Source organism: Peromyscus eremicus, chromosome 1, assembly GCF_949786415.1.
Source record: "Peromyscus eremicus chromosome 1, PerEre_H2_v1, whole genome shotgun sequence".
In the NCBI taxonomy this organism is placed as follows: Eukaryota; Metazoa; Chordata; class Mammalia; order Rodentia; family Cricetidae; genus Peromyscus; species Peromyscus eremicus.
Genome location: NC_081416.1, coordinates 197,365,365 through 197,392,083, shown reverse-complemented (window position 1 = coordinate 197,392,083; position 26,719 = coordinate 197,365,365).

The following is a 26,719-nucleotide window of genomic DNA, read 5'->3' as shown; positions in this document are numbered from 1 at the left end:
AGAACAAAAGAACTGTGCTTCCTACACACATGGGCCATATCTAGTTCAACTCTGCTTAGGAAACTGACAAGAACAGTAGCTTCTCTTCAGTCCAACCCACTGTACTTGCGGGGAACAGACGCGAGTGCTATTTGCACTGTGTATGGCAATGGGAGTACTATAGTGACTCTTCTTACCAGAAAACAACTCTTGCTCATAGGACCAGAAACTGCATGTGATTCAACTCCATTTATGACTGGGAAACAAACACTATCTCGCCTTACAAGAAACACACTCTGCTTTTGAGAAAAGAGCACTCTTCTACTCTACTGTGTTTCCTATAGGGCCAGAACAGAGAGCTTGCTCAGAACAAAAGAACTGTGCTTCCTACACACAAGGGCCATGTCTAGTTCAACTCTGCTTAGGAAACTGACAAGAACAGTAGCTTCTCTTCAGTCAAATACACTGTACTTGCTGGGAACAGATGCGAGTGCTATTTGCACTGTGTATGGCAATGGGAGCGCAATAGTGACTCTTCTTAGCAGAAAACAACTCTTGCTCGTAGGACCAGAAACTGCATGTGATTCAACTCCATTTATGAATGGGAAACAAACACAAGCTCACCTTAAAGAAACATACTATGCATTTGATAAAAGAGCACTCTTCTGCTCTACTGTATTTCCTATAGCGCCAGAAGAGGAAACTTGCTCACAAAAAAAGAACTCTGTGTCCTACACACATGGGCCATATCTAGTTCAACTCTACTTAGGAAACTGACAAGAACAGTAGCTTCTCTTCAGTCCAACACACTCTACTTTTGGGAACAGACCAAGTGCTATTTGCAAAGTGTATGTCAATTGGGGCGAATTAGTGACTTTCTTACCAGAAAACAACTCTTGCTAGTAGGACCAGAAACTGCATGTGATTCAACTCCTTTTATGAATGGGAAACAAACACTAGCTCTCCTTAAAATAAACACATTCTGCTTTGGAGAAAGAGAAAACTTCTACTCTACTGTGTTTCCTATAGGGCCAGAATGATGAGCTTACTCAGAACAAAGAAATGTGCTTCCGACACACAAGGCTCTATCTAGTTCAACTCTCCTTAGGAAAGTGATAAGAACATTAGCTTCTCTTCATCCAGTACACTGTACTTGCTGGGAACAGACGCAAGTGCTATTTGCGCTGTGTACAGCAAAGAGAACGTTAGTGACTTTCCTTACCAGAAAACAATTCTTGCTCTTAGCCCAGAAACTGCATGAGACTCAACTCCGTTTATGAATGGGAAACAAACACTAGATCGCCTTACAAGAAACATACTCTGCTGTTGAGAAAAGAGCACTCTTCTATTCTACTGTGTTTCCTATAGGACCAGAACAGTGAGCTTACTCAGAACAAAACAACTGTTCTTCCTACAAAACGGCAATAATTAGTTCAACTCTGCTTAGGAAACTGACAAGAACAGTAGCTTCTCTTCAGTCCAATACAGTGTACTTGCTGGGAACACACGCGAGTGCTATTTGCACTTTGTATGGTAATGGGAGCGCAATAGTGACTTTCCTTACAAGAAAACAACTCTTGCTCATAGGACTAGAAACTGGATGTTATTCAACTCCATTTATGAATGGGAAACAAACACTAGCTCGCCTTACAAGAAACACACTCTGCTTTTGAGAAAAGAGCACTCTTCTACTCTACTGTGTTTCCTATTGGGCCAGAAGAGTGAACTTGCTCACAACAAAAGAATGTGCTTACTACACACACGGGCCTTATTCAGTTCAACTCTGCTGTGGAAACTGCAAAAACAGTAGCTTCTCTTCAGACCAATACAGTGTACTTTCTGGGAACAGTGGTGAGTGCCATTTGTACTATATATGGCAATGGGATCGCAATAGTTACTTTCCTTACCAGAAAACAACTCTTGCTCATAGGACCAGAAACTGCATGTGAACAACTACGTTTATGAATGGGAAACCAACACTATATCGCCTTAGAAGAAACACACTCTGCTTTAGAGAAAAGAGTACTCTTCTACTACTCTGTGTTTCCTGTAGGGTAAGAAGAGTGAGCTTGCTCAGAAAATCAGAACTGTGCTTCCTACACACGGGCAATATCTAGTTCAACTCTGCTTAGGAAACTGTCAAAAACAGTAACTTCACTTCTGTCCAATGCACTGTACTTGCTGGGAACAGACACAAGTGCTATTTCCACTCTGTATGTCAATGGGAGTGCATTAGTGACATTCCTTCCCCAAAAGGACACTTACTCATAGAACAAGAAACTGAAAGTGATTCAACTCCATTTATGAATGGGAAACCAACACTAGCTCGCCTTACAAGAAATACACTCTGATTTTGAGAAAAGAGCACTATTCTTCAGTACTGTGTTTCCTATAGGGCCAGAACAATGAGCTTACTCAGAACAAAGAAATGTTCTTCCGAAACACATGGGCTATATCTAGTTCAACTATGCTTGGAAAAGTGATAAGAACAGTAGCTTCTCTTCACCCAATATGCTGTACTTGCTGGGAAAAGACCTGATTTGTATTTGCACTTAGTATGTCAATGGGAACGCATTAGTGACTTTCCTTACTAAAATACAACTCTTGCTCACAGGACCTGAAACTGCATGTGATTCAAATCCATTTGTGAATGGGAAACAAACACTAGCTTTCCCTACAAGAAACACACTCTGCTTTTTAAAAAAGAACACTCTTCAACGCAACCGTCTTTCCTGTAAGGCCAGAAGAGTGAGCTTGCTCAGAACAAATGAACTGTGCTTTCTACACACAAGGGCCATATCTAGTTCAACTCTGATTAGGAAACTGACAAGAACAGTAGTTTCTCTTCAGTCCAATACAGTGTACTTGCTGGGGACACACGCCAGTGTTATTTGCACTTTGTATGTTAATGGGAGCGCAATACTGACTTTCCTTACAAGAAAACAACTCTTGCTCTTAGGACCAGAAACTGCATTTGATTCAACTCCGTTTATGAATGGGAAACAAACACTAGCTCTCCTTACAATAAACACATTCTGCTTTGGAGAAAAGAGCAATTTTCTACTCTCCTGTGTTTCCTATAGGGCCAGAACAGGGAGCCTGCTCAGACAAAAAGAACTGTGCTTCCTACACATGCACAATATCGAGTTTAATTCTGTTTAGGAAACTGACAAGAATAGTAGCTTCACTTCAATCCAGTACACTGTACTTGCTGGGAACAGACGCGAGTGCTATTTGCACTGTGTATGGCAAGTGGAGCACAATAGTGACTTTCCTTACTAGAAAACAATTCTTGCTCATAAGACCAGAAACTGTATTGGATTCAATTCCGTTTATGAATGGGAAACAAACACAAGCTCGCCCTAAAGAAACACACTCTACTTTTGAGAAAAGAGCACTCTTCTACAGTACTGTGTTTCATAAAGGGCCAGAACAATGAGCTTACTCAGAACAAAGAAATGTGCTTCCGACACACGGGCTATATCTAGTTCAACTCTGCTTAGAAAAGTGATAAGAACAGTAGCTTCTCTTCACCCAATACACTGTACTTGCTGGGAACAGACGTGATTTGTATTTGCACTGTGTATGTCAATGGGAACGCATTAGTGACTTACCTTACTAAAAAACAACTCTTGCTCACAGGACCTGAAACTGCATCTGATTCAAATCCATTTCTGAATGGGAAACAAACAATAGCTTGCCCTAAAGCAACACACTCTGCTTTTAAAAAAGAGCACTCTTCTACTTAACTGTGTTTCCTGTAAGGCCAGAAGAGTGAGCTTGTTCAGAATAAAAGAACTGTGCTTCCTACACAATGGCCTTATCTACTTCAACTCAGCTTAGGAAACTGACAATAACAGTAGTTTTTCTTCAGTCAAATACAGTGTGATTGCTGGGGACACATGCACGTGCTATTTGCACTTTGTATGTTATTGGAAGCGCAATAGTGTCTTTCCTTACCAGAAAACAGCTCTTGCTCTTAGGACCAGAAACTGCATTCGATTCAACTCCGTTTATGAATGGGAAACAAACACTAGCTCTCCTTACAGTAAACACATTCTGCTTTGGAGAAAAGAGCAATTTCCTACTCTACTGTGTTTCCTATAGGGCGAGAACAGTGAGCCTGCTCAGACAAAAAGAACTGTGCTTTCCACACACGTGCAATATCGAGTTTAATTCTGTTTAGGAAACTGACAAGAATAGAAGCTTCACTTCAATCCAGTACACTGTACTTGCTGGGAACAGACGCAAGTGCTATTTGCACTGTGTATGGCAAGTGGAGCACAATAGTGACTTTCCTTACCAGAAAACAATTCTTACTCGTAAGACCAGAAACTGCATTGGATTGAATTCCGTTTATGAACGGCAAACAAACACTAGCTCTCCTTACAATAAACACACTCTACTTTTGAGAAAAGAGCACTCTTCTACTCAACTGCGTTTCCTATGGGGGCAGAAGAGTAAGCCTGCTCAGAAAAAAAGAACTGTGCTTCCTACACATGGACAATAACTAGTTCAGCTCTGCTTAGGAAACTGACAAGAATAGTAGCTTCACATCAAGTTCAGTACACTGTTCTTGCTGGGAAGAGACGTGAGTGCTTTTTGCACTGTGTATGGCAATGGGAGCGCAAAAGTGACTTTCCTTACCAGAAAACAACTCTTGCTCATAGGACCAGAAACTGCATGTGATTCAACTCCGTTTATGAATGGGAAACAAACACAAGCTCGCCCTAAAGAAACACACTCTACTTTTGAGAAAAGAGCACTCTTCTACAGTACTGTGTTTCATAAAGGGCCAGAACAATGAGTTTACTCAGAACAAAGAAATGTGCTTCCGACACACACGGGCTATATCTAGTTCAACTCTGCTTAGAAAAGTGATAAGAACAGTAGCTTCTCTTCACCCAATACAATGTACTTGCTGGGAACAGATGTGATTTGTATTTGCACTGTGTATGTCAATGAGAACGCATTAGTGACTTTCCTTACTAAAAAACAACTCTTGCTCACAGGACCTGAAACTGCACCTGATTCAAATCCATTTATGAATGGGAAACAAACAATAGCTTGCCCTAAAGAAACACACTCTGCTTTTCAAAAAGAGCACTCTTCTACTCAACTGTGTTTCCTGTAAGGCCAGAAGAGTGAGCTTGTTCAGAACAAAAGAACTGTGCTTCCTACACACAAGGGCCATATCTACTTCAACTCAGCTTAGGAAACTGACAAGAACAGTAGTTTCTCTTCAGTCAAATACAGTGTGATTGCTGGGGAAACACGCAAGTGCTATTTGCACTTTGTATGTTAATGGGAGTGCAATAGTGTCTTTCCTTACCAGAAAACAACTCTTGCTCATAGGACCAGAAACTGCATTTGATTCAACTCCGTTTATGAATTGAAAACAAACACAAGCTCGCCTTAAATAAACATACTCTGCTTTTGAGGAAAGAGCACAATACTACTCTAATGTATTTCCAAAAGGACCAGAAGCGTGAGCTTGCTCAGAACAAAAGAACTGTGCTTCCTACACACACGGACCATATCAAGTTCAACTCTGCTTAGGAAACTGACAAGAACAATAGCTCCACTTCAGTCCAGGACACTGTACTTGCTGGGAAGTGACACGAGTGCTATTTCCACTGTGTATGGAAATGGGTGCGCAAAAGTGACTTTCCTTACCAGAAAACAAATCTTGCTAATAGGACCAGAAACTGCATGTCATTCAACTCCGTTTATGTGTGGGAAACAAACCCTAGCTCGCCTTACAAGAAACACACTTTGCTTTTGAAAAATAAGCACTCTTCTACTGCATTGTGTTTCCTATAGGGCCAGAAGAGTGAGATTGCTCAGAACAAAAGAACTGTGCTTCTGAAACTCACGGGCCATATCTAGTTCAACTCTGCTTAGGAAACTGACAAGAACAGTAGCTTCTCTTCAGTAAATACACTGTACTTGCTGGGAAGAGTCGCAAGTGCTATTTGCACTTTGTATGTTAATGGGAGCGCAATAGTGACTTTCCTTACCAGAAAAAAACTCTTGTTCATAGGACCAGAAACTGCATGTGATTCAAATCCTTTTATGAATGGGAAAAAAACACTAATTTTCTTACAAGAAACATACTCTGCTTTTGAGAAAAGAGTACTATTCTACTCTACTGTGTTTCCTAAAGGGCCTGAAGAATGAGCTTGCTCAGAACAAGAGACCCATTGCTTCCTACAAACACAGGCCATATCTATTTCTACTCTGCTTAGGAAAGTGATAAGAACAATAGCTTCTCTTCACCCAATACACTGTACTTGCTGGGAACAGACGCGAGTGCTATTTGCACTGTGTATGGCAATGGGAGGACATTAGTGACTTTCCTTACCAGAAAACAATTCTTGCTCGTAGGACCAGAAACTGCATGAGATTCAATCCATTTATGAATGGGAAACAAACACTAGGTCGCCTTACAAGAAACACACTCTGCTGTTGAGAAAAGAGCACACTTATACTCTACTATGTTTCCTATAGAGCCAGGAGAGTGAACTTGCTCAGAAAAAAATAACTGTGATTCCTACACACACGGGCCATATCTAGTTCAACTATGCATAGGAAACTGACATGAACTGTAGCTTCTCTTCAGTCCAATACACTGTATTTTCTGGGAACAGACTCGCAGGCTATTTGCACTATGTATGGCAATGGGAGGGCATTAGTGACTTTCCTTACAAGAAAACAACTCTTGCTCATTGGAACAGAAATTGCATGTGATTCAACTCCATGAATTAATGGGAAACAAACACAAGCTCACCTTAAAGAAACATACTCTTCTTTTGAGAAAAGAGCACTATTCTACTCTACTGTATTTCCTATAGGGCCAGAAGACTGAGCTTGCTCAGAAAAAAAGAACTGTGCTTCCTACACCAGGTGCCATTTCTAATCCATCTGATTAGGAAACTGACATGAATAGTGGCTTCACTTCAGTCTAACACACTGTACTTGCTGGGAAGAGACACCAGTGCTATTTGCACTGTTTATGGCAAAGGGAGCGCCTTAGTGACTTTCCTTACCAGAAAACAACTCTTGCTTGTAGGACCAGAAACTGCATGTGATTCAACTCCGTTTAAGAATGGGAAACAAACACTAGCTCATTACAAGAAACACACTTTGCTTTTGAGAAATGAGCACTCCTCCTCTCTCCTGTGTTTCCATTAGGGCCAGAAGAGTGAGCTTGCTCAGAACAAAGGAACTGTGCTTCCTAAACACACGGGCCATATCTAGTTCAACTCTGCTTAGGAAACTGACAAGAATAATAGCTTCACTTCAGTCCTGTACACTGTACTTGCTGGGAAAAAACGCGAGTGCTATTTCCACTGTGTATGGAAATGGGAGCACAAAAGTGACTTTCTTTACCAGAAAAAAACTCTTGCTAATAGGACCAGAAACTGCATGTCATTCAACTCCGTTTATGTGTAGGAAACAAACACTAGCTCACCTTACAAGAAACACACTTTGCTTTTGAAAAATAAGCACTCTTCTACTGCATTGTATTTCCTATAAGGCCAGAAGAGTGAGATTGCTCAGAACAAAAGAACTGAGCTTCCTAAACACACGGACCCCATCTAGTTCAACTCGGCTTAGGAAAATGACAAGAACAGTAGCTTCTCTTCAGTAAATACACTGTACTTTCTGGGAAGAGACGAGAATGCTATTTGCACTTTGTATGTTAATGGGAGTGCAATAGTGACTTTCCTTACTAAAAAACAACTCTTGCTCATAGGACCAGAAACTGCAGGTGATTCTACTCCGTTTATGAATAGGAAACAAACACAAGCTCGCGTTAAAAAAAACATACTCTGCTTTTGATAAAAGAGCGCTCTTCTACTCTACTGAGATTCCTATAGGGCCAGAACAGTGAGCTTGCTCAGAACAAAAGAACTGTGCATCCTACACACACGGGCCATATCTAGTTCAACTCGGCTTAGGAAACTGACATGGACTGCAGCTTCTCTTCAGTCCAATACACTATAATTGCAGGCAACAGACGCAAGTGCTATTTGCACTGTATATGGCAACAGGAGCACAATAGTGACTTTCCTTACCAGAATAAAACACTTGCTCATAGGAACAGAACCTGCATGTGATTCAACTCCTTTTATGAATGGGAAACAAACACCAATTCATCTTACAAGAAACATACTCTGCTTTTGAGAAAAGAGCACTATTCTACTCTACTGTGTTTCCTGTAGGGCCTGAAGAGTGAGCTTGCTCAGAACAAAAGACCTGTGCTTCCTACAAACACAGGCCATATCTAGTTCAACTCTGCTTAGGAAAGTGATAAGACCAGTAGCTTCTCTTCACCCAATACACCGTACTTGCTGGGAACAGACTTGAGTGCTATTTGCACTGTGTATGGCCATGGGAGGACATTAGTGACTTTCCTTACCAGAAAAAAACTCTTGCTCATTGGAACAGAAACTGCATGTGATTCAACTCCATTAATGAATGGGAAACAAACACAATCTTGCCTTAAAGAAACATACTCTTCTTTTGAGTAAAGAGCACTATTCTACTCTACTGTATTTCCTATAGGGCCAGAAGATTGAACTTGCTCCGAAAAAAAATAACTGTGCTTCCTACACCAGGTACCATTTCTAATTCAACTATGCTTAGGAAACTGACAAGAACAGTAGCTTCTCTTCAGTCCAACCCACTGTACTTGCGGGGAACAGACGCGAGTGCTATTTGCACTGTGTATGGCAATGGGAGTACTACAGTGACTCTTCTTACCAGAAAACAACTCTTGCTCATAGGACCAGAAACTGCATGTGATTCAACTCCATTTATGACTGGGAAACAAACACTATCTCGCCTTACAAGAAACACACTCTGCTTTTGAGAAAAGAGCACTCTTCTACTCTACTGTGTTTCCTATAGGGCCAGAACAGAGAGCTTGCTCAGAACAAAAGAACTGTGCTTCCTACACACAAGGGCCATGTCTAGTTCAACTCTGCTTAGGAAACTGACAAGAACAGTAGCTTCTCTTCAGTCAAATACACTGTACTTGCTGGGAACAGATGCGAGTGCTATTTGCACTGTGTATGGCAATGGGAGCGCAATAGTGACTCTTCTTAGCAGAAAACAACTCTTGCTCGTAGGACCAGAAACTGCATGTGATTCAACTCCATTTATGAATGGGAAACAAACACAAGCTCACCTTAAAGAAACATACTATGCATTTGATAAAAGAGCACTCTTCTGCTCTACTGTATTTCCTATAGCGCCAGAAGAGGAAACTTGCTCACAAAAAAAGAACTCTGTGTCCTACACACATGGGCCATATCTAGTTCAACTCTACTTAGGAAACTGACAAGAACAGTAGCTTCTCTTCAGTCCAACACACTCTACTTTTGGGAACAGACCAAGTGCTATTTGCAAGGTGTATGTCAATTGGGGCGAATTAGTGACTTTCTTACCAGAAAACAACTCTTGCTAGTAGGACCAGAAACTGCATGTGATTCAACTCCTTTTATGAATGGGAAACAAACACTAGCTCTCCTTAAAATAAACACATTCTGCTTTGGAGAAAGAGAAAACTTCTACTCTACTGTGTTTCCTATAGGGCCAGAATGATGAGCTTACTCAGAACAAAGAAATGTGCTTCCGACACACAAGGCTCTATCTAGTTCAACTCTCCTTAGGAAAGTGATAAGAACATTAGCTTCTCTTCATCCAGTACACTGTACTTGCTGGGAACAGACGCAAGTGCTATTTGCGCTGTGTACAGCAAAGAGAACGTTAGTGACTTTCCTTACCAGAAAACAATTCTTGCTCTTAGCCCAGAAACTGCATGAGATTCAACTCCGTTTAGGACGGGAAACAAACACTAGATCGCCTTACAAGAAACATACTCTGCTGTTGAGAAAAGAGCACTCTTCTATTCTACTGTGTTTCCTATAGGACCAGAACAGTGAGCTTACTCAGAACAAAACAACTGTTCTTCCTACAAAACGGCAATAATTAGTTCAACTCTGCTTAGGAAACTGACAAGAACAGTAGCTTCTCTTCAGTCCAATACAGTGTACTTGCTGGGAACACACGCGAGTGCTATTTGCACTTTGTATGGTAATGGGAGCGCAATAGTGACTTTCCTTACAAGAAAACAACTCTTGCTCATAGGACTAGAAACTGGATGTTATTCAACTCCATTTATGAATGGGAAACAAACACTAGCTCGCCTTACAAGAAACACACTCTGCTTTTGAGAAAAGAGCACTCTTCTACTCTACTGTGTTTCCTATTGGGCCAGAAGAGTGAACTTGCTCACAACAAAAGAATGTGCTTACTACACACACGGGCCTTATTCAGTTCAACTCTGCTTTGGAAACTGCAAAAACAGTAGCTTCTCTTCAGACCAATACAGTGTACTTTCTGGGAACAGTGGTGAGTGCCATTTGTACTATATATGGCAATGGGATCGCAATAGTGACTTTCCTTACCAGAAAACAACTCTTGCTCATAGGACCAGAAACTGCATATGAACAACTACGTTTATGAATGGGAAACCAACACTATATCGCCTTAGAAGAAACACACTCTGCTTTAGAGAAAAGAGTACTCTTCTACTACTCTGTGTTTCCTGTAGGGTAAGAAGAGTGAGCTTGCTCAGAAAATCAGAACTGTGCTTCCTACACACGGGCAATATCTAGTTCAACTCTGCTTAGGAAACTGTCAAAAACAGTAACTTCACTTCTGTCCAATACACTGTACTTGCTGGGAACAGACACAAGTGCTATTTCCACTCTGTATGTCAATGGGAGTGCATTAGTGATATTCCTTCCCCAAAAGGACACTTACTCATAGAACAAGAAACTGAAAGTGATTCAACTCCATTTATGAATGGGAAACCAACACTAGCTCGCCTTACAAGAAACACACTCTGCTTTTGAGAAAAGAGCACTATTCTTCAGTACTGTGTTTCCTATAGGGCCAGAACAATGAGCTTACTCAGAACAAAGAAATGTTCTTCCAACACACATGGGCTATATCTAGTTCAACTATGCTTGGAAAAGTGATAAGAACAGTAGCTTCTCTTCACCCAATACGCTGTACTTGCTGGGAAAAGACCTGATTTGTATTTGCACTTAGTATGTCAATGGGAACGCATTAGTGACTTTCCTTACTAAAATACAACTCTTGCTCACAGGACCCGAAACTGCATGTGATTCAAATCCATTTCTGAATGGGAAACAAACGCTAGCTTGCCCTACAAGAAACACACTCTGCTTTTTAAAAAAGAACACTCTTCAACGCAACCGTCTTTCCTGTAAGGCCAGAAGAGTGAGCTTGCTCAGAACAAATGAACTGTGATTTCTACACACAAGGGCCATATCTAGTTCAACTCTGATTAGGAAACTGACAAGAACAGTAGTTTCTCTTCAGTCCAATACAGTGTATTTGCTGGGGACACACGCCAGTGTTATTTGCACTTTGTATGTTAATGGGAGCGCAATACTGACTTTCCTTACAAGAAAACAACTCTTGCTCTTAGGACCAGAAACTGCATTGATTCAACTCCGTTTATGAATGGGAAACAAACACTAGCTCTCCTTACAATAAACACATTCTGCTTTGGAGAAAAGAGCAATTTTCTACTCTCCTGTGTTTCCTATAGGGCCAGAACAGGGAGCCTGCTCAGACAAAAAGAACTGTGCTTCCTACACATGCACAATATTGAGTTTAATTCTGTTTAGGAAACTGACAAGAATAGTAGCTTCACTTCAGTCCAGTACACTGTACTTGCTGGGAACAGACGCGAGTGCTATTTGCACTGTGTATGGCAAGTAGAGCACAATAGTGACTTTCCTTACTAGAAAACAATTCTTGCTCGTAAGACCAGAAACTGCATTGGATTCAATTCCGTTTATGAATGGGAAACAAACACAAGCTCGCCCTAAAGAAACACACTCTACTTTTGAGAAAAGAGCACTCTTCTACAGTACGGTGTTTCATAAAGGGCCAGAACAATGAGCTTACTCAGAACAAAGAAATGTGCCTCCGACACACGGGCTATATCTAGTTCAACTCTGCTTAGAAAAGTGATAAGAACAGTAGCTTCTCTTCACCCAATACAATGTACTTGCTGGGAACAGACGTGATTTGTATTTGCACTGTGTATGTCAATGAGAAAGCATTAGTGACTTTCCATACTAAAAAACAACTCTTGCTCACAGGACCTGAAACTGTTTGGGATTCATTTAGGTTTCTGAATGGGAAACAAACACTAGTTTGCCCTACAAGAAACACACTCTGCTTTTAAGAAAAGAGTATTCTTCTACACAACTGTGTTTCTTGTAAGGCCAGAAGAGTGAGCTTGCTCCAAAATAAAAAAAGAACTGTGTTTCCTACACACACTGAAAATATCTAGTTCATCTCTACTTAGGAAACTTATATAAAGAGTAGCTTCTCTTCAGTTCAATACAGTGTACTTGATGCGAAATTAAACGAGGGCGATTTGCACTGTGTATGGCAATGGGAGGGCATTAGTGACTTTACTTACCAGAAAACAACTATTGCTCATAGGATCAGAAACTGCATGTGATTCAACTCCATTTAAGAATGGGAAACAAACACTAGCTCGCCTTACAAGAAACACACTCTGCTTTTGAGAAAAGAGCTCACTTGTACTCAACTGTGTTTCCTATAGGTCCAGAACAGTGAGCTTGCTCAAACAAAAGAACTGGGATTCCTACACACAAGGGCTATATCTAGTTCAACTCTTCTTAGGAAGCTGAAAAGAACAGTAGCTTCTCCTCAGTCCAATACACTGTAATTGCTGGGAACAGACGCAAGTGCTATTAGCACTATGAATGGAAATGGGAGCTCATTAGTGACTTTCCATACCACAAAACAAATCTTGCTCATAGGCCCAGTAACAGCATGTGATTCAAATCTGTTTATGAATCAGAAACAAACACTAGCTCGCCTTATGAGAAACACACTGTGCTTTTGATAAAAGAGCACTCTTCTACTCTACGGTGGGTGTTTCCTTTATTGAGCTTGCTCAGAACAAAAGAACTGTGCTTCCTACTCACAGGGGCCATATCTAGTTCAACTCTGCTAAGAAACTGACAAGAACACTAGCTTCTCTTCAGTCCAATACACTGTACTGCTTGGAACAGACACGAGTGCTATTTGCACTGTGTATGGCAATGGGAATGCAATAGTGACTTTCCTTACCAGAAAACAACTCTTGCTCATAGGACCAGAAACTGCATGTGATTCAACTCCGTTTATGAATGTGAAACAAACACTATCTCGCCTTACAAGAAACACACTCTGCTTTTGAGAAAAGAGCACTCTTCTTCTCTACATTGTTTCCTATAAGGTCAGAAGAATGAGCCTGCTCAGTACAAAAGATCTGTGCTTCCTACACACGGGCCTAATCTAGTTCAACTCTGCTTAGGAAACTGACAAGAACTTTACCTTCTCTTCATTCCAATACACTATAATTGCTGGGAACAGACGCGAGTGTTATTTGTACTATGTATGGCAATGGGAGCGCATTAGTGACTTTCCTTAACAGAAAACAACTCTTGCTTGTAGGACCAGAAACTGCTTGTGATTCAACTCAGTTTATGAATGGGAAACAAACACTAGCTCGCCTTACGAGAAACACACTGTGTTTTTGAGAAGAGAGCACACTTCTCCTCTACTGTGATTCCTAAAGTGCCAGAACAGTAAGCTTACTCAGAACAAAAAAACTGTGCTTTCTACACAAATGGGCCATATCTAGTTCAACTCTGCTTAGGAAACTGACAAGAACAGTAGCTTCTCTTCAGTCCAATACACTGTACCTGCTGGGAACAGACGCGAGTGCTATTTGCACTGTGTATGGGTATGGGAGCACTATAGTGACTTTTCTTACAAGAAAATATCTCTTGCTCATAGGACCAGAAACTGCATGAGATTCAACTCCGTTTATGAATGGGAAACAAACACTAGTTCACCTTACAAGAAACACACTCTGCTTTTGAGAAAAGAGCACTTTTCTACTCTACTTTGTTTCCTAGAGGGCCAGAAGAGTGAGCTTACTCAGAAAAAAAGAACTGTGCTTCTGACACACACGGCAATATCTAGTCAACTCTGCTTAGGAAAATGACAAGAACAGTAGCTTCTCTTCAGTCCAATAAACTGTACTTGCTGGGAACTGATGCGAATGTTATTTGCACTGTGTATAGCAAAGGTCACGCAATAGTGACTTTCCTTAACTTAAAACATCTCTTGATGGTAGGACCAGAAAGTGCACGTGATTCAACTCCGTTTATGAAAGGGAAACAATTACTAGCTCTCCTTACAAGTAACACACTATGCATTTCAGAAAAGAGCACTCTTCTACTCTACTGTGTTTCCTATAGGGCCATAAGAGTGAGTTCGCTCAGAACAAAAGAACTGTGCCTCCTACACACACAGGCAATATCAAGTTTAACTATGCTTAGGAAACTGACAAGAAGTGTAGCCTCTCTACAGTCCAATATACTGTATTTGTTGGGAACATATGCGAGTGCTATTTGCACTATGTATGACAACCGAAGCGCAATAGTGACTTTCCTTACCATAAAACAATGCTTACTCGAGGGCCAGAAACTGCATGTGATTCAACTCCATTTATGAAATGGAAACAAACACTAGCTCGCCTTACAAGAAACACACTCTGCTTTTGAGAAAAGAGCATCCTTCTACTCTACTGTGGTTCCTACAGTGCCAGAACAGTGAGCTTGCTCAGAACCAAAAAACTGTGCTTTTTACACCAAAGGGCCATATCTAGTTCAACTCTGCTTAGGAAACTGACAAGAAAAGTAGCTTCTCTTCAGTCCAATACACTGTAATTGCTGGGAACAGATGCGAGTGTTATTTGCACTGTGTATGGCAATGGGAGCGCGTTAATGACTTTCCTTTCCAGAAAACAACTCTTCCTTGTAGGACCACAAACTGCTTGTGATTCACCTCCGTTTATGAATGGGATACAAACACTAGCTCACCTTACAAGAAACTCACTCTGCTTTTGAGAAAAGAGCACTCTTCTAATCTACTCTGTTTCGTATAGGGCCGGAAGAGTGAGCTTAATCAGAACTAAAAAACTGTGCTCCCGACACACACGGGCAATATCTTGTTCAACTCTGCTTAGGAAAGTGGCAAGAACAGTAGCTTCTCTTCAGTCCAATACACTGTACTTGCCGGGAACTGACGCGAGGGTTATTTGCACTGTGTATAGCAAAGGGAGCACAATAGTGACTTTCCTTACCTTAAAACATCTCTTGATGGTAGGACCAGAAAGTGCATGTGATCCAACTCCGTTTATGAATGGGAAATAATCACTAGCTCTCCTTACAAGAAACACACTCTGCTTTTGAGAAAAGAGCACTCTTCTACTCTACTGTGTTTCCTATAGGGCCAAAAGAGTGAGCTTGCTCTCAAAAAAAGAACTGTGCTTATTACTCACATGGGCCTTATTCAGTTCAACTCTGCTTAGGAAACTGCCAAAAACAGTAGCTTCTCTTCAGTCCAATACACTGTACTTGCTGGGAACAGACACAAGTGCTATTTGCACTGTGTATGGCAAGGGGACCACAATAGTGACTTTCATTACCAGAAAACAACTCTTGCTCTTAGGACCAGATACTGCATGTGATTCAACTCCATTTATGAATGGGAAACAAACACTAGCTCTCCTTACAATAAACACATTCTGCTTTGGAGAAAAGAGCAATTTTCTACTCTACTGTGTTTCCTATAGGGCCAGAGCAGTGAGCCTGCTCAGAAAAAAAGAACTGTGCTTCCTACACACGCACAATATTGAGTTTAATTCTGCTTAGGAAACTGACAAGAATAGTAGCTTCACTTCAATCCAGTACACTGTTCTTGCTGGGAACAGACGCGAGTGCTATTTGCACTGTGTATGGCAAGGGGAGCGCAAAAGTGACTTTCCTTACTAGAAAAAAAAAAACTCCTGCTCATAGGACCAGAAACTGCATGTTATTTAACTCCGTTTATGAATGAGAAACAAACACAAGCTCGCCCTAAAGAAACATACTCTGCCTTTGAGAAAAGAGCACTCTTCTACAGTACTGTGTTTCATATGGGGCCAGAACAATGAGCTTACTCAGAACAAAGAAATGTGCTTCCAACACACACGGGCTATATCTAGTTCAACTCTGCTTAGAAAACTGACAAGAACAGTAGCTTCTTTTCCGTCCAGTACACTGTACTTGCTGGGAACAGTCGCAAATGCGGTTTGCACTGTGTATGGCCATGGGAGCGCAATAGTGACTTTCCTTATCAGAAAACAACTCTTGCTCAAAGTTGAGAAACTGCATGTGATTCAACTCCGCTTATGAATGGGAAACCATCACTTGCTCGCTTACAAGAAACCCACTCTGCTTTTGAGAAATAAGCACTCTTCTAGTCTGTTGTGATTCCTATAGGACCACAAAACCATCTTGCTCAGAATCAAAGAACTGTGCTTCCAACACACGGGTCATATTTAGTTAAACTCTGCTTAGGATACTGAGAAGAACAGTACCTCTTATCAGTCCAAAACACTGTACATGCTTGGGAACAGACGTGAGTGCTATTTTTTCTGTATATGGCAATGGGAGCACAATAGTAACTTTCTTTACCCGAAAACAACTCTTGCTCATAGGACCAGAAACTGCATGGGATTCAACTCTGTTTATGAATGGGAAACAAACACTAGCTCGCCTTACAAGAAACATACTCTGCTATTGAGGAAAGAGTAATCATCTACTCTACTGTGTTTTCTATAGCGCCAGAAGCGTGAGCATGCTCAGAACAAAAGAATTGTGCTTCCTACACACACGGTCCATATCGAGTTTAACTCTGCTTAGGAAACTTAAAAGAACAGTAGCTTCTCTTCAGTCCAATACGCTGTAATTGCTGGGAACAGACGCGAAAGCTGTTTACATTGTGTATGGCAATGGGAGCACAATAGTGACTTTCCTTACCAGAAAACAACTCTTGCTCATAGGACAAGAAACTGCATGTGATTTAACTCCATTAGTGAATGGGAAACAAACACTAGCTCGCCTTACAAGAAACCCACTCTGCATTTGAGAAAATTGCACTCTTCTACTCAACTGTGTTTTCTATTGTGACAGAGAGTGAGCTTCCACAAAACAATAGAACTGTGCTTCCTACACACGGGCATTTTGCTGTTCAGCTCTGCTTAGGAAACTGTTAAGAACAGTAGCTTCTCTTCAGTCCAATACACTGTACTGGCTGGGACAGACGCGAGTGCTATTTGCACTGTGTATGACAATGGGAACGTAATAGTGGCTTTCCTTTCCAGAAAACAACTCTTGCTCATAGGACCTGAACCTGCACGGGATTCAACTCCGTTTATGAATTGGAAACAAACACTACCTCGCCTTATGAGGAACACACTCTACTTTTGAGAAAATAGCACTCTTCTACTCTACTTAGTTTTCTATTGGGCAATGGGAGTGAGCTTGCTGAGAACAAAAGAACTGGGCTTCCTACAAAAACTGGCCATATCTACTTCAGCTCTGCTTAGGAAACTGTCAAGAACAGTAGCTTGTCTTCAGTCCAATACACTGTACTGGCTGGAACAGACACAAGAGCTGTTTACCATGTCTATTTCAATGGAAGCCCAATAGTTACTTTTTTTACCCGAAAACAACTATTGCTCGTAGGAAGTGAAACTGCATGGGATTCAACTCCGTTTATGTGTGGGAAACAAACACTAGGTCAACTTACAAGGGCACACTCTGCTTTTGAGAAAATTGCACTCTTCTGCTCTACTGTTATTCCTACAGGGCCAGAACAGTGAGCTTGCTCAGAACATAAAACTGTGATTTCTACACAAAAGGGCCATATCTAGTTCAACTCTGCTTAGGAAAATGACAAGAAGAGTAGCATCTCTTCAGTCCAACGCACTGTACTTGCTGGGAACAGACGCAAGTGCTATTTGCACTGTGTATGCCCTGGGAGCACATTAGTGACTTTCCTTAGGAGAAAACAACTCTTGCTCATAGGACCAGAAACTGTATGTGATTCAACTCTGGTTATGAAAGGGAAACAATCACTAGCTCGCCTTACAAGAAACACACTTTGATTTTGAGAAAAGAGCACTCTTCTACTCTACTGTGATTCCTACAGTGCCAGAAAAGTGAGCTTGCTCAGAGTAAAAAAAAAAATGTGATTTCTACATGAAAGGGCCATATCTAGTTCAACTCTGCTTAGGAAACTGACAAAAACAGTAGCTTTTCTTCAGTCCAATACACTGTACTTGCTGGGAACAGACGCGAGTGCTATTTGCACTGTGTATGGCTATGGGAGCACAATAGTGATTTTTCTTACCATATAATATCTCTTGCTCATAGGCCCATAAACTGCATGTGATTGAACTCCCTTTATGAATGGAAAACAATCTCTAGATCGCCTTAGATGAAACACAATCTGCTTTTGAGAAAAGTGCACTCTTCTAGTCTACTTTGTTTCCTATAGGGCCAGACCAGTGAGCTTGCTCAGAAAAAAAACTGTGCTTCCTACACACATGGGCCATATCTAGTTAAACTCTGCTTAGGAAACTGACAAGAACAGTAGCTTCTCTTCAGTCAAATATACTGTACTTGCTTGGAAGAGACGTGAATGTTATTTGCACTGAGTATTGCAATGGGAGCGCATTAGTGACTTCCCTTACCAAAAAAAAAAAAAAAAAAAAAACTCTTGCTAGTAGGACCAGAAACTGAATGTGATTCAACTCCTTTTATGAATGGGAAACAAACACTAGCTTGCCTTACAAGAAACACATTGTGCTTTTGAGAAAAGAGTTTTCTTCTACTCTACTGGGATTACTATAGGGCCAGAAGAGTGAGCTTGCTCAGAACAAAAGAACTGTGCTTCCTATACACACGAGCCTAATCTAGTTCAACTCTGCTTAGTAACTTGACAAGAATTGTAGCTTCTTTTCAGTCCAATACACTGTACTTGTTGGGAACAGACGCGAGTGCTATTTGCATTGTGTATGGCAATGGGAGCACATAAGTGACTTTCCTTACCAGAAAACAACTCTTGCTCATAGGACCAGAAACTTCATGTGATTCAACTCCGTTTATGAATGGGAAACAAACACTAGCTCCCCTTACAAGAAACACACTCTACTTTTGGTAAAAGAGCACTCTTCTACTCTACTGTGATTACTACAGTGCCAGAACAGTGTGCTTGCTCAGAACAAAATAACTGTGCTTCCTACATACACTGGCCATGTCTAGTTCAACTCTTCTTAGGAAACTGACAAGAAGAGTAGGTTTTCTTCAGTCCAATACACTGTGCTTGCTGGGAACAAACGCAAGTGCTATTTGTAATGTGTATGGCAATTGGAGCTCAAGAGTGACTTTCGTTACCAGAAAACATCTCTGGCTCGTATAACCAGAAACTGCATGTGATTCAACTGTGTTTATGAATGGGAAAAAAACACTAGCTCACGTTACAAGAAATACACTCTGCGTTTGAGAAAAGAGCACTCTTGTACTCTACTGTGTTTCCTGTAGTGCCAGAACAGTCAGCTTGCTCAGAACGAAGAACTGTGCTTCCTACAAACATTAGCCATATCTAGTTCAACTCTGCTTAGGAAACTGACAAGAACAGTAGCTTTTCTTCAGTCCAATACACTGAACTTGCTGGGAATAGACACGCGTGCTATTTTCACTGTGTATGGCAAAGGGAGCGCAATAGTGACTTTCCTTACCAGAAAACATCTCTTGCTCATAGGACCAGAAACTGCATGAGATTCAACTCATTTATGAATGGGAAACAACACTAGCTTGCCTTACAAGAAACATCCTCTGCTTCTGACAAAAGAGCCCTCTTGTACTCTACTTTGTTTTCTAGAAGGCCAGAACAGTGTGCTTGCTCAGAACAAAAGAACTGTGCTTCCTAAACTCAGGGGCCTTATCTAGTTCAACTCAGCTTAGGAAACTGACAAGAACAGTAGTGTCTCTTTTGTCCAATACACTGTACTTGCTGGGTACAGACCCGAGTGTTATTTGCACTGTGTGTGGCAATGGGAGTGCAATAGTGGCATTCCTTACCAGAAAATAATTCCTGCTTGTAGGACCAGAAACTGCAATTGATTCAACTTTTTGTCTGAATGAGAAATAAACACTAGCTCGCCTTACAAGAAATACACTCTGCTTTCGAGAAAAAAGCACTCTTATAATTTACTCTGTTTCCTGTAGGGCCAGAAGAGTGAGCCTGCTCAGAACAAAAGAACTGTGCTTTCTATACCTACGGGCCATATCTAGTTCAACTATGCTTAGGAAAGTGTCAAGAAGAGTAGCTTCTATCCAGTCCAATACACTGCACTTGCTGTGAACAGACGTGGTGCTATTTACACTGTGTATGTCAATGGGAGCACAATAGTTACTTTCCTAACCAGAAAACAACTCTTGCTCTTAGGGTCAGAAACTGCATGTGATTCAACTCTGTTTATGAATGGGAAACAAACACTAGCTTGCCTTACATGAAACACCCTCTGCTTTTTAGAAAGGAGCACTGTTCTACTCTACTGGTTTTCCTATAGGGCCAGAAAAGTGAGCTTGCTCAGAAAAAATGAACTTTGCCTCCTACACACACGTGCCATATCTAGTTCAACTTAATTAGGAAACTGACAAGAACAGTAGCTTCTCTTCAGTCCAATACACTGTACTTGCTGAGAACAGACGCGAGTGCTATTTACACTGTGTATGTCAATGGGAGCACAATCGTGACTTTCCTAACCAGAAAACAACTCTTGCTCATAGGGTCAGAAACTGCAAGTGATTCAACTTCATGTATGAATGGGAAACAAACACTACCTCGCCTTACAAGAAACACACTCTGCTTTTGAGAAAGGTGCACTCTTCTACTGTACTGGGTTTCCTGTAGGGCCAGAAGAGTGAGCTTGCTCAGAACAAAAGAATTGTGCTTCCTAAACACATGGGCCATATCTAGTAAAACTCTGCCTAGTAAATTAACAAGAACAGTATCTTCTCTTCAGTCGAATACAGTGTACTTGCTGGGAACAGACGCGAGTGCTATTTGCACCGTGTATAGCAATGTGCGTGTAATAGTGACATTCCCTACCAGAAAACAACTGTTGCTCATAGGACCAGAAACTGAATATTATTAAACGCCATTTATGAATGGAAAATAAACACTACCTTGTAGATTTATCCAACCATCTTATTAAATAAGAAACACAGAGCCGATTCAGAGAAGAAAGCCAAGAGGTCAGAGCTAAGAGCCTCACCCTTCCTGCTTCAGTGATCCTCTTCAGTCAAGAGAGCTCTCTGTAGGGGACCTACTTCCTGTGTGTATGTCTTTATATAGTCTAGATATTCTGCCTTCTCATTGGTTGTAAACCCAAACACGTGACTGCCTCCTCACTGCCTGTATGTTCCGCCCTCCAGGTCCTTAAATGCGTGTGCCACCACCATTACGCACTTGCTATGGCTCTAATAGCTCTGACCCCCAGGCAACTTTATTTACTAACATACAATTAAAATCACATTTCAGTACAAGTAATGTACCACCACATTTCCCCTTTTCTATTTTAATAAAAAGAGAAAAAAAGAAAAAGTTTATAATTAACAAAAGAAAAACTATATACAAAAGTACAATAACTATATACAATATATACAAATAATAAATGTCTAAACAATGTCTAGTCCATTTGTATTTGACAAATTCAGAGATAATAATTTCATTATCTATCCTATTTTGTTAAGTCCAATATGCATCTAATTCACTTTCTATCCTAATTAATCTTCAACTATAACTAACTAACCTTCAACTGTAACTAACTAATCTTCAACTCTCTCAGAGACCCATGAAGGAAGTAATATTAGCTAACAAATATAAACACAGAAAGTGCATGCAAGCAACTTCCAAAAAATTTGTGAGTTGACAGAAACAGCCAGCTCCTTGACAGTCACCTGAGGTTTCTCCGCTGCTGCGGCATCATCTTCAGTCTATAGGCTTAGCATATCTGACAGACTCATTTGTGAAGTAGGATGTACACAAGGTCAACAGTTCAACCTCACATTGGGTGAGAGCAGTCCATATACCAGAAACACCTGAATTCCACTAGTGTCATGTCATGATTCAGAATTTTAAATTCTGGAAATTGTTGATGGTTTTTTAATTCAGCTGTCCAGTCTTCTTGGCTGTGTGCATATGGCTTCATCTCAGCATCCCGTTCTTCTCCACATCCCTCTCTCAAATGCCAGTCTGCTATTGAGAGGTGTGAGCTTAGTTACTCTTCAAGAATAACTGTTTCAGCTGCTGTTCCATTGCACATCAGAAGACATCGGCACACTGCCTGTTCAGCTGCCTTCGGAGAATAGGGCACTGGACCTTTTCCGAGTTGCAAAGGCCACTTCAGGGATGGTGCCATATTGTCCTGGCCTCAGAAGATGCCTTTTGATAAAGCCATAACCACACTTGTTTTTGGCAAGAATCAGTAGTCCTTTGTTTCATGTCTGTCCATTTTGTCAGCAGTTGATTCGAGGATATTTTGTTGTCCAGTGGCTAACTTTTGCCACAATGAAAGCTAACTCCATACGCAGTTTCTTCAATGCCAATATTTTCTCTGAAGTGTATTGGTACTGCCAGGAGCCGACATGTCTCATAGTCATAACAAAATAGAAAAATTTTCTAAGTTATTAAAACATTTCAAATGCCATATTCTGTAGTTCTCTGAAGGGTTTGAAGATGACCTATCTAAAATATATCTGCTCAATTTTTAAAACATATCTAATATGACTAAAAGTTCTATTGTAATGTCTAACTACTAACTATCATTTCTTTATATCCTAATAGTTGGTAATAATAACATTCAAGGATCAGAAAATTGCATTGTTCAATGAATGATATAAGTACAATTAGAAATATACATATAGCATTTTCTAACAATATCAATTTCAATATATATAATTTGTATACAATATAAAGCAATCCAATCCAATGTAAAGTATTTAAAACCAGTAATTTTCTTTTTCTTCTTCTTTCTTTCTCTTTTTTTTAAAACAAGAACCTTAAATCTAATCTGCTTAGTCTGTTTCCTAACCCTTGACAACAACTTGTAACCAACCCACCCTAAACAATGAAAATTGTCCCAGATCCAAAACCCATTAAAGAGACCCAAAAAACACCCGCTCCACACCACCTCTTTGGGAATGTGGGCGTCGTATTCTTAAAATTGCTTCCTGCTGGGTATGGGCGAAGTTATCTTTATCCTGAAAGAAAAATTTTAGGTTAATTGTCAAATTCTAGGAAAGGTAACTATATCCTTCATTATCCAGTCTGTGTATAATGCCAAAGTTCAGGGTTTATCTCAAGTCCTTATTCAAGTAGTCTTTGAGACTGGATCATCTCATCTAGTCATCTCAAAATTGCTCTGAGCACCTTGTAGTTCAAAGCTGATCTGTAGATGATGTTTGTCAGCTTAGTGATGTTATTATTGTCCGCGTGGAATTGTTGTTGTTGTGGGGCCCCAACTTCTTCCTGGAGACTTCAGTTGATGTTAGGCCTGGCCGTGATTTCCTGCAGAAAACTGATAAGAGACTCAAACACAAAGACATATATAGGCAGCTAATGGAAGCCTTATTTCTAGAATTAATTAGCACTCTATATGACCATTCATATCTTAACAAAGTTTAAAATGTATATATATTAATCTTGTAAATTTTGATATAAAATTTATACTTTAAGAAAAGTTTAAAGAATCAGAATAGAATCAAAGAGTTGAGATTAGTAATAGAATAGTCCCTTAATTAATTTGGCTTTTCTCCTGTCCGATAGCAGAAGATGGCTCTTTTATTCTGGCATGATACAGGGAGTTTGCATTTTCCTTTTAACAACATGCTTGAGTTTAAAGAAGGAGAGAGCCATTCTCCAACTCCAAAGTCAGCTTTAAATTTTAATTGAACTGGGACTATTAGAAGACCAATAGTGTTAAATTTTTAGAGAAAAGCAGAAACAAACCTTTAGGAAGACATAAAATTTTTTAGATAATATATACCCATATGCCGTTTAACTCTGTTTCCTGGGATAGATGATTATGACTCCTTTTCCTGATTGTATCTTGTAATTGAATAAATAGTGAAGTTAATTCTGAAGCATCAGGGATAAATTCTGCAGTCTCAATATGTAATACTACAATTTCAGCGTACTGAGAGTCAGTTACTATGTTGAGAGGTTCTGAAAAATCCATTAATACCAACAGAATAGCATACAATTCTGATTTTTCAACTGAATTATAAGGACTTTGAACCACTTTACTTAAATTCTCTGATTTGTAACCTGCCTTTCCTTGTTTGTTGACATCTGTATAAAATGTACGAACTCCAGATATGGGTTTTTCCCATACAATTTGAGGCAAGATCCAATCAGCTCTCTTTATAAGATCAATTCTATTGCTTTTGGGATATTTGCTGTTAATTTCTCCCAATAAATTACTGCAAGCTCTTTGCCAAGATTCACTTTCTGTCCATAATTTTTCAATATCCTCCTTAGTTCAAGGTACAACAATTTCTGCTGTGTCTATTCCTGCTAATTGATGAAGTCTCAATTTTCCTTTCCAAATCAAGTCAGAGATTTTTTCCACATAAGTTTTAAATTTTTTATTTGGTTTATTTGGTAAAAATATCCATTCCAATATGATATCTTCCCTCTGCATTAATATTCCTGTAGGAGAATGCCTAGAAGGTAAAATAACCAAAATGCAATCCAGCTTTGGATCAATAGGATCCACGTGCCCTTCATGTACTTTCTTTTCTACCAAGGCCAATTTTTCTCAGCTTCAGGTGATAATTCTCTTGGACTATTTAAGTCCTTGTTACCTTCTAAGGTTTTGAACAAATTATGCAGTTCATCATTTTTTACCCCAACAATAGCTCGTAGATGAGAAATATCTCCGAATAATCTTTGAAAGTCATTAAAAGTCTGTAGTCTATCTCTCCTAATTTGCACCTTTTGGGGTCTAATTTTTGTAGCTCTATTTTATATCCTAAATAATTGATAGAATCTCCTCTTTGTATCTTTTCAGGAGCAATTTGTAATCCCCAGCAAGGCAAAATTTTCTTTACTTCTTCAAACATTCTTTCTAAAGTATCTGCATTTGACTCAGCTAGTAAAATATCATCCATATAATGATAAATTATAGATTTAGGAAATTTTTACATATCACTTCCAATGGCTGTTGTACAAAACATTGGCACAGAGTTGGGCTATTCAACATTCCCTGTGTGAGGACCCTCCATTGAAATCTTTTAACTGGTTGAGAATTATGTGAAATTATGTGAAAGCAAATCTTTCTCTGTCTTTTTCTCGTAAGTGTATTGAAAAGAAACAGTCTTTTAAATCAATAACTATGAGAGGCCATCCTTTTGGTAACAGAGTAGGCAAAGGAATTCCAGATTGTAGAGAGCCCATTGGCTGAATTACTTTGTTAATTGCTCTAAGGTCTGTTACCATTCTCCATTTACCAGATTTCTTTTTAATAACAAATACAGGAGAATTCCAGGGGCTGGTTGATTCTTCAATATGCTGAGCATTTAACTGTTCTTCTACCAGCTCTTCTAAAGCCTGGAGTTTCTCTGTTGTTAAAGGCCATTGCTGGACCCATACAGGCTTGTCTGTTAACCATTTTAAAGGTAGAGCTATTGATGTCTTTGGAAGATCATCAGTTGTTGTGCCCCTGTTCTTGTATAATATGGATGGCTGGTGACCACTCAGAATAATGCCTTCTAATATTTCTCTCAGAAACATGTGCTAGTTTATGATTTGTTTCTGAGATTGGAGGGATGTTAATCTGAGTATTCCATTGTTGCAACAAGTCTTGACCCCACAGGTTCATAGCTATGTTAGCTACATATGGTTTCAATTTTCCTCTTCTGTCCTTCTGGACCTATTCATTCGAGCCATCTTGCACTCTGTTTCACCTGACATAATGTCCCAATTCCTAACAGTTGAATGTTTCCCTCTTGAAGAGGCAAGTTGGATGCCAAAATTCTGGTGCAATTATGGTAATGTCTGCACCTGTGTCTACCAGACCAGACAACAAAACACCATTTAATTTTATCGATAATTTTGGTCTATGTTCATTAAAAGAAGTTTGCCAAAAAATTTTCTTTATTTTTTTCTCCTGAATTTTCTATTCTCTCTGTTTCAGCATCCTGACCAGCATGACTTATTTCAATAGGCATTTGGTTATTTAATTGCTCTGAGTAGGGGTTTTCCTCTATGACTACAAGAAAGGATTGAACTGGATTTGGTATTGGGGCCTGCATGAGGCCCTTCTGGGAGTTTCCTTAAGACTGCGGCAAAGGATTACCCTGTCTGTCCCTTGTTGATCTACATTCGTTGGTTCCAGTGTTTTCCCTTACCACACCTTTCTGCATACTCCAGAAGGAAGGGGCATTCTGTTGCCATTGTTTCCTTGAAGAAACATTGTTTCTAGGAATGACCTGTTTACAGTCCCTTTTCAAGTGTCCTTGCTTTCCACATCCAAAACATCTAACATTCCTCAAACCTTTTGAAATTGCTTCTCCTATCCACGTATCATCATGCTCATGAGCTTCAACAATTAACTGTGTCTCTAATCCAATCTTCTAAAGGTACAGATCTTGCCTTTAATGACCTGATTATTGCTTTGCATGCTGCATTCGCATTCTCAAAG